Source organism: Sycon ciliatum, chromosome 12 (assembly GCF_964019385.1).
Source record: "Sycon ciliatum chromosome 12, ocSycCili1.1, whole genome shotgun sequence".
NCBI classification, from domain to species: Eukaryota; Metazoa; Porifera; class Calcarea; order Leucosolenida; family Sycettidae; genus Sycon; species Sycon ciliatum.
In genome coordinates, this window is record NC_088654.1 from 4,839,585 (window position 1) to 4,849,896 (window position 10,312).

The window sequence follows — 10,312 nt, forward strand, 5'->3', positions numbered from 1 at the left end:
TGAGGAGTACTGTAGGAGTTTGGCTTTCGGCTTGTACAATTCGTTTTCGCAAAGCTTCCCATTTATTTACTTATCTTTGATATTTATGACCCACCCAAGTTGGGTGGTGTGCTGCTTTGCTGCTTCGAATTGTAGTTAGACCGCTTTGTCAGATATCGTACTGGTCTCGTCATCCGGTCCAGTAACAATCGACATTCTTTGTTCCGTTGGGTCTGTAGCTTTTGCTCGTTTTCGTTGCGCTTGCCTTCCCCTCTTTGGTCTTTTCCATAACCTTGAACCTTCCAAGTTGGAAGGCTGTCGGTTAGCGCTACGGAGATGTGTTGAAGCTAGGTGTCAGGACGTCGAATGTCTCAGTACTCTGTCAGTTTTGTGCCTAGTTATTGCACTTTCTGACTGTATAAAGTATCATGTTACAGTGATGGAGAGTTACTCTTAACTCGTATCCATAATGTCTCTTTCCTTTCTACCTTTATTTATTGCCATACATTGCTGAAAGTTGACAAGATCCTGGAACAGAGCAACGTTGTCTTTGTGTTTGAGTGGGTCGAAGCCAGTTTCATCTTGAACAATATCCAAAATCTGAGAACTGAAATGGTCCAAGTTTGAAGTCAACAAACCAGCCAGGATTCTGCTTTCAGGGCCCTGGTTGGCTGGGATAGGTTAAATGATAAACTTTATTGTTCGCTGAAGATAATCGATAATACCAGATGGCCTGTTACATGACGGTAGCAGTACAAGCTTTAACAGTAGAATGATAGTATGGACCAGGTTTATGTACATCTACGGCTGACATTGAAGGCATTGTGTTTGTGTGTGTGTAGGGAAGGGGAGGGGGCGTGTGTGTGTGCGCGCGCACGATTGTTGTGCGTGTATGTGTGTGTGTGTGCACTGGAAGGTCTCTGCTGAGAGTCAGCAATTCCAGAATTTGGTAAAACAATGACGTATGGACGATACCTACCTCTGCTGCAGCCATAACCCCGGCGACAAAAGTCATTGACGTCATTCACCACCCGTTGCACATGTACACACAAGAAGCAACACAAAAATAGACGTGGCACATCATGAGTGATGTAGAAATGGAAAACATTCTTTAGAACAAAAGTTTCGGAGGCAGCAGTTTTAAAGGGGAACTGTCACCAAATATGGTCTTTATTTTGTCTTATAAGAAGAAAAGAGTACCAAAGAGCTACAAGTATTTTTATTTTATTCCCGTAGCTATGCAGAATACGTTACTTCAGTAACGTCTGGCGCTACCCAGGGTCCACACAGCTTTAATTTGGTGTTTGTCTGTGTGTTTGTTTGTTTGTGTCACGCCTGGAGCTATCCCGTATCTGTCCCGTATCTGTGACTACAAAGGCTCTACAGGATTGTACATAACGGCTGTCCACAATATTTGCGGGCTCCTGTATCTGTCCCGTACCGTACCAATATTCGTCGTATTATGTATACGACTCCCTGATGTAGAGGGAGATTTGGAAAGAAATAGGGAGACGAGGAGGAAATTAAATTAGAATAGACGCCGAATAGGTGAGAGATGCGTCAGCATAAACATTGTTTATTTTAAACATACTTTGGAAGAGAGATCCCGTCGTCTCCAAAATAAGCATGAACGAGCGATTCAGCGCCGGTCACAGGAAACATCGGAAGAGAGATCCCGTCGACTCCAGAACGCCCGTGATCGGCAGAGTCCGCAACGGTCCCAGGCAACGTCAGGACAGACATCCCGTCGAGTCCAGAACGCCCGTGATCGGCAGAGTCTAAGCCGGTCCCCGGAATCGTCAGGACAGACAACCCGTCGAGTCCAGAACGCCCGTGATTGGCAGAGTCAGCGCCGGTCCCAGGAAACGTCAGGACAGACATCCCGTCGAGTCCAGAACGCCCGTGATTGGCAGAGTCAGCGCCGGTCCCAGGAAACGTCAGGACAGACATCCCGTCGACGCGCAGAAAAATTAAATCTGCAGCCTCTTTTGCCGTCGGACAGGATACGTTTTTTAGGAGACTGTAAAGTTATGTAATGTTCTCCACAGGCAACCGTGCATTCGGCGTCGTCATTGGCTCAACAGGTCAATGTACATGTATTACTACAAAAGGCCAGAAAATCCGATTACTCTATTAAAATCAAGTAATTTTCGCTAGCGATTTTATTTCGCTGATTTCGCCGCTTGGTACCAACCGGCCAAAGTAAATCGCAGGCCAAAGTTTGTCGCAGAGGCAAATGATGCATGATTGAGCAATGGATGCATGTGAGAGCAAAAGTACCGATCGATTTCTTTTTGAAAACTCCAATCGGCCAAAGTTTAATGACGGCGAAAAGTTTCGTTTCTCATCGGCCAAAGTTTCTCATCGGCCAAAATTTGTTGATTTACAGAAAAAGGAGATAAAAAGAGAAGAAGGAGCAAACCAAAAGTAGATGATACTAAAGAAATGACAATCTGCAATAAATTCTGCAAATACTTTTTCCTAACTCATAATATTCAAACTGATTGAAACGTTTTTGCAATACAATGATGTGGCCAATCAACGGAAAAAAACATTTCCATCAGTTCTTATAACATATACGATGAGCTAGGCAAAAAAGCATAGCGTAGGGCCCTGAGCTTCCAAGCTCTCTCGTTTTATTTTTTTATGGATTCCCCAAAGGCCGAGGCCTAAGTCGAGGGGGTCTCCGTTCATGGCTTACTGGGAATATATCTGCAAAATTATAACATAATTTTAGATTGAGAAGAGGAAGGGTTATAACAAATGCGTACTGTAGAAATCAGCCATAACATTCGTTACTATGTTGCAGAAACTCTGGAAGGAATGAAACCAGCGGGTTCGAAGCGGGTGTTGGCAAAGATGGTACGGACACGAGACACAAAGCAATGACTATTTTGGGTGGTTCTAATGTCAGTGGGGAGAGAATTCCAGTTGGCAGGGGTAACAAAGAGGAAAGTGGCACGCGAGTAGGTGGTCACCCTGGCAGGCGGGACAAGTTGGAGAGGGCGCTGCGCGCTGGTGGAGAGACTATAGCCCAGCTCCATAAGGGCAGTAGTCTGGTGGTGAACCAGGTGATGGTGCTCCCGGAGGCACTGGATGTGTCGCCGCCATGCCAGACTGGGCCATTGGAGGTGCGCGAACAGAGATGCCTTCGGTTCAGTAGCGGAGGGAAACACACCGTACTGTCTCAAGACGACTCGTGCCAATCTGGCCTGCAGACGCTCAAGGACCGCCGCTTGGGATGCGGACAGTTAGAACTGCCACAGTGGCGAGGCGCATTCAATGATGGGTCGGACATAACCAGTATAAAGCCGGTTTGTAACTTCCGGCGTTAGGCGGCTCTACATGTGGGCAAGTAGTTACGCCATAGCATCCACACACACCAACAGTTCCTTTAGAATCAGCTCCTGCGATTACATTGGACTATACTGAACAACAGTACGGACGTTCTACACCTACCTGGCGATCAGCTCTAGCAAATCTCGCCTTCGCACTCCAACAGCCTTCCAACTTGGAACGGTTCTAAGTTTTAGAAATAACATAAGGAGGGGAAGTAACCGGTGGTATTAGTGGGTATGTAATGGTAGCCGAGTGGAGGCGCGGTGCAATCAACACGAGTTAGCTTCCATTATTCTTCTCTCAGGTACACACCTGGGATATATTACAAGTAAAAGAAGAAGCGGCAAATAAATAGAACTTTCTCTCCGGTGCACACCTGGAGGTTGAATACTTCTTCTTCTCGGCTTGGTCTATATTTTTATTCATTCAACATCTACCTTCACTGATGAGTTATGTATTAGCGAAACAGCTGTGTGAAGGAATTTATCAATATCGTCTACGGAAGTGTCCTCGCAATGGTGATGGTTGTGTGCAGGAGGGTCTAGTCGCCTAAAGAGCGCAGTTCAATGGTGGAGGTGACTCAACATTTTCTTCAAAGGCCGAGAGCTCTGTCGCACCCTGCAATAATATTTAAAAATATAAGATTAGTTTAAAGTAGTCTTCATTCCATTGATACGTAGATTCACTGATGAATGTAACAGAACACAGTTCCTTTAAGAACAAATTCTCTCTTTCCCTTTCGTTGCGTGCCTTGCGATCATCGTATAACGCTTTACACATACATGTTTTTTTTTTTCGAGGTCAAAAAATTAGTACTTTGGACTCCGAATTCCGAAAGCGGCCAAGCACTGAGCAAGCTAGCAGGAAGTGCAAAAGTTTTTTTTTTTTGCCACTGTATAAATGTACAATCATGTACATATCGACATATCATAGGAAATGCTTACGGAGCAATTAGTCCTCCTTGCAGCTACATGTACATGTATAAAAAACTGCTGTCTCAGAACCGCTTGTCGTAAGACCTCTCTATAAAGTGGTGCTCTTGCACAGCCTACTAAAGCTGAACTGGTGAGGGGTGACGTCCCAAAAACACTGTCTACATGTATTGAGCAGCGTGTGCTGCTATCTTGCGTGTTTGCCCAGTGGAAGGTTCGTCGGACTTTTCGTTTGCTCCAGACGAAGTCGTGAGTCAGCCAAGTGTCAACTCATTTGGTAGGAAGCGCGGGCTCCGATGATCGGAGCAGAGAATGGCTTTATTTGATTGTACTAGTACGTGTGCATGTACCTGCAAAAGGCAGCACATCCTGCCCAGTCCACACTTCATGAAATAATGCAGCTAGGTCTGTGGAGAATTGACAGGACAATTCTGGAATGATATGCATCCCTCTCGAATCAGTCCAGAGACGTTTTTCGACTTATGTGTACTCGTTTAACGAATAGTTCATGGTTTGTAAAACTGGGCACTGGAAGTGATCAAAACCGTCCGTCATTTCAGGTACTAGTAACATTTCAGCTAATTGTTCCATGTTTACCTATACTGACACCTCCTATGACATGCAACGTTTTACTTCAGAAGTGACGTGTGTCACGCGGTGAGACGGTGGGAAACGTCTGAGAATCTCTACATCTTATTCCCAGTCTAGGTGTTAATGGTTATTGCTAGCTGATACTAAGAAATGAGGATCAAGGTGCTACCAGTTGTGGTATCCTTGGTCCTCACATTCTTCTCATAAATTAATCCTTCACTCTCCACCCGAGTACAGTTACTGTTAGTCCTTGCACTTCTATTCACAGTCTAGGTGTTTTAAGGTAATGGCTAGTGTTAGTCCTTGCAGTTCTATTACCGGTCAAGGTGTTAAGTTTATGGCTAGTGTTAGTCCTTGCACTTCTATTACCAGTCTAGGTGTTAAGGTAATGGCTAGTGTTAGTCCTTGTACTTCTATTACCAGTCTTACTGTTAACGGTTTCTGATAATTGTAGAACGTTCATCACGAGTGCCATGTCAACTCAAACAACAGGCCTTCTCTTGTGCGTAAGTCGTAACATCTGATTGCAATGTGGTGAAGAACTTGTCGCGACATGACTAGACAGATGTACCTGACGGCGCTAAAGGCTTATCAACTAAAATACACGTTCCTAGTTTCCACGAGTGAGGTACATGTAACAACCTAAATAGGATTGACTTGTTTGCGTCAACCCCGTGTTACATGTACATGCAAGTTATAACGCCGAAATAGCGTGATCGAAGGCTGTGCATACCTCACAGCCACCGGGGGCGAAAACGCTGGATTGAGGTGCTTTTAAAGTTGTCTCGATTGATGTACTGAGAAAGCACCAGCGTAGTCGGCAATTCTCAGTGAAGTAGTTTTTAAATATGGCTTCGAAACCGTCCATTGTTGAGCTAGAAAACTTCGTGATTGTGTACTCCGAACACCAGTGTCCGATTTCAGGTCGTGAAGAAGAAGTCAAAGTTCTGAGCACTAATTCGGATGGAACAAGGAAAACAGTGTGGGGCCCGGTATTCTTCCGCCCAACAGGATCCGTAGTTAGCACCTATCACCCTGATAAGCCTCGACGACGTATCATTAGAGAATCGTATTTTCCTCCAGTTCCTCTTTCGGCTATTTATAGCATGGAGTGGGTGAAAGACGAGCGGTGGCAAAATCCTGTAATCCGAATCAAGATGTCTCCAGGATCCTATCTTGGAAAGTCAGGACATTACTCGACTTGCATTTTTGTATTTTGTTTTGACACGTACTATGATAACGCAGGTGTATGTCACTGGATAATTGACACTTTATACGTGGATTTCATCGGTATCGAGAATTTGGTCCTCCCCAGTGAAGATAGCATATGGTGCCTAACACAAGAGGAAGCAACGCGTTGGGTGGACGTGATGATCGGATTGCCACCATCCAACCAAGTTGAGGCAATCCCGGTCGGCTTAAACCTGCTCACATATTCTTCTAAACCACTCATGTGGGGACCTCCACTGATCACACCTGGTGAATTTGCTTACAATAACTTTGAGAACTTCCAGAGCGTAATTTTAGAAGCAACAAACGGTACAAGCTACACTGTAACCAAACCAAAGCGCTGGAACGACGTCATGTTCAAAATAAGTCTATGTATCGAGAAGGTTGTGAATGATCAAAGCAACATCTTTGGGAAATCCTTCAAAATGGGCATAGTATTCCTTCTGGAAGTGAAGGGAAATGTACGGAAGGTAATTTTATACAGGATGCTTTCGTAAAAAGTCAGTAGTTCCATGCTGTACTTTGGCAGTGAAGACTTGTTGAAAATTCTGAATATTTCGGCAATGCTGCAAGGATTCTTCATGTCCCCATGTACAAAATCGTAAAATATTTGACGCTCTGAACTTCAGATAAAAACAAAAATATTGTTCGTATTAGCCCACTGTCATCCTGCACATCGTATTCGAAAGTGATTTGATGACACAGGCCTCGTCCGTGTTTTGTGTGAATTAAAAACCCGAACATTGCCGCGAATTACAATCTGGTAATGAAAATTCTGAGTCGGCCAAAGCTTATAATGGCTTCCTATGTAGAAGCTTATGTAGAAGCTTTTAAAAATAGTTTTTTGACGTGTTACGTTTTGTATGTATTTCTTTTCTATTCAACCCTGATCCATTCTTGTTGTTGCTATTTTGCTGTTTGTTGAATGTTTTGAATTGATTTGCCGTGGAAGAATGCTGACTGAGTTTCGTCCATGTTTGAGTGGGAAATATTTAGATCGCCTTTAGGTGGTCTCTGTTTCATGCTTTTTAGCGTGTGAGACTTCTTTCACTCACTTTCTTTTCTTCTTCTTTATTGGGTTTTTCTTGAATACATACCATTATTCGCTGTTGATTTATGCCTTCTTGGAATGGTTGATGTTGGTACAATTTGGTTTTGGAAAACAAACCAATCGCGCAGTTAATATTGGTGGAGTCGGAGTATTACATGAGATCATGAGCTGCAGGACCTGTATGACAATAAAGAAAACGTGAGCATGATCAGGCTGATATAACATATCAGCTTGATATATCAAATTAATATATCAAATTCATATTACACAAGAGAGAGTTTGGAAGCTTTGTCACAACTCCGAGTTTCACGTATCTCTACGATCATCAGGCAGGATTGCCTGATGATCGTAGAGATACGTGAAACTCGGAGTTGTGACAAAGCTTCCAAACTCTCTCTTGTGTACAAGGCTCTGCCCTACACGGGCATTGAGCACTCTTCGGACAGTGAAGCACACCACTTGACTACGTCAAATTCATATTATGAATTTAAGCACAGACGATCCCATCCGTATGGCTATCCTAAGGCAGCGGTGGCTGATACCAATCTCTTACCTTTACTCTCTTCTGGTATGGACATATTCATGCTAGAGAAAATAATGAAATAAAAGCCAGTAGGCAAGACTTAAGCCGAACACAACGTTTGAAAATTGAAAGCAGCACGCTTTCCTCAAACAGCTGTGGGGACCTGTGATCACGTGATGAAAGTGATAGCCGAGAGATTCCCGAGATAACGTCGGGGATAATAATAATAATAGTATGACCTGTCTGATAATCATTTCTCGGAGTTATAGCAAAATAGTTTTGGATCTTCTTTTATTGCAACTGTAACCAGAAAAAGTGGGTTGCTTACCACTCTAAATATTGCCGAAAGGTAATTGCATTGACTGAGCAAGCAACTGACTCACTACCATTTAGATCACATGAGGTACATCGGGCAGCCATGTTCTCAATCAACCTGCAAAATATGCAATACATCCTGCCCAATACATACTAATGCGTTGCATTATAATTATGATGCAGGTATTTCTCTACAGACTTTTCAGGACAGCTTGTATGCCTCGCACTGCGAGTGGTCGAAATTTCGATACCTTCAACAATACAGGTACATTTTCCATGGATACTTGTACTGACACCTCCCATGACATGCAACGTATTACTTCAGAATTGAGGCGGTTCACACGAAGAGAAGGTGGGAAACGTTTGAGAATCTCTACGTCCTATTCCCAATCCACGCTTTAACGGTTACTGATAGTCCTCTGACTTCTATTCACAGTGCATGTGTTAAGTTAATGGCTAGAATTAGTCCTTGCATTTCTATTCCCAGTCTATTGTGCTAATGGTTTCTGTTAAAGGGGAAGTTCACCCTAAAATCAAAATTTCACAGTTTGTAGATTTCGAGGCGCTGAGTTCGGTGGTGAAGGTCCCATCGCCGTGCGATACGCCGTTCTGGAGATATTTGAATTTGAAATTTACCATGACGTCATGCGGCCGGCGCACACCCCCTCCACACCCTGTGACGTCAAAGAGATACAGGTTCTCGGTCTGCTTGCTTTTCACTGAGCGAGAAAGAGTGGCGTTTGTGGAGTTTCTTTCTTGCGACCTGAACAGTTTCAACCACGATGACGGTTTGCTGTGCTGTCGGCTGCTCTAACCAGTCTGGCAAGCCCCCTGGGACCACGGTGCATCGTATTCCGCGGGATAAAGCTCTCCGGGCGGAATGGGTTGCAGCGATTCACCGCGAGAATTTGCCACCTAAGTTTGAGGAGAGCTGTGCAATTTGTTCGGCACATTTTGAGGAGATGCCTTCCAGAGGAACTTGCACGGAGAGATGGGCATAACGTGCCGCCGAAAGCTGAAAGCAGACGCTGTGCCATCGATTTTCCCGGACAGGCGTCCCCCAGCGAAGCGAAGGATGTCGCAGTATCAGGAGAGACAGCCGGAGAGAGAAGAGGTGAGTGAATGGTTCTGGTGATTTCGTGCTTTGAGAGCGTGTTGAAATTTTGTCTGTACATCGCGAGTTGGAGGGGGCAGTTTCACCCACTATGTTGAGTACATCGTATACTTGTAGAGAAAATTATTTACAGATACCGGTACAAAGCTGTTTGCAGTGTGTTGATTGCAAGGTACTAGTATTGAATGAAGACAGAAGATCGTGCAATATATTTTTGTTTTATTTCAATTCAAGTTTTACATGTCGTGAAAAGGCATACAGTGGTCACTAGCTCTGTCCTCTGCTTGGTAAGTTTCAATTCCAAGAAAGTCTTTATTGTGTTGCATTGTCACTGTTATCTGCGTGTATTTTTCTAGTATGATCCTAGCTCAAGCCTATGCTGAGCCGTATGCCGCAGCTTTTCGGTCTCCAGTTGCATGCGCATTGAGTCCAGACGATGGCATGATATCTGCTGATGCGTGCACACAGACCCCCGTCAGCACACGGGAAATTTAGAGGTGATGTTTTGGTACCCACTGTGTAGATCAAATCCACACGTACATATGCTTGCAACACTGGCAGTACATTTTCATTATTATTATTTTGCTATAAACACACACACGCGCGCGCACACACACACACACACACACACACACACACACACACACCTTTGACGCCAATCGCCGGAGGCAATGATGGCGATGCTACGGCAGAAGCAATAGCAACTTGTGCTGGAATTGCACCATTCAACAGCTTGCAAGGCTGAAGAATTGACCGTCACAATTCAGCCTGGTCTACACCATACAGCTACACACACAAACACACGTGCAAGCACCTGGCTGACTACAAATAGTGACAGCTTATGATTGCTTTGCCGTTTGTCCATTACGCAGGTGTTCCACCGGACTCCTGGGCCAGGTTTTCCCAACATCAGCCATATGTATTGTCGGTATGCTGCGTAACGGTGCGAGCTGCTTTGGGGAACAGGGGAGTAGATCTTCCTGCTGTTAGTCTCACATGTCAACGTACATTTCAGTGCAACAGCATACTACAACAACAAATTTTTGAAGAAGCATACAAGCCAATATCCTGGTTATATTTTTGCACCATGGAACAGTATTTAATTTTGATGAGAAAATACAGTTCTCCGATGCAAAATCGACGACAGTATTACACTACTAGTATTAGCACGTACCGGTTTCCAAACTCAGATGGCTTCGATCCGGCCTGCTGATGGATCTTGCCCAAATAGCCACGCA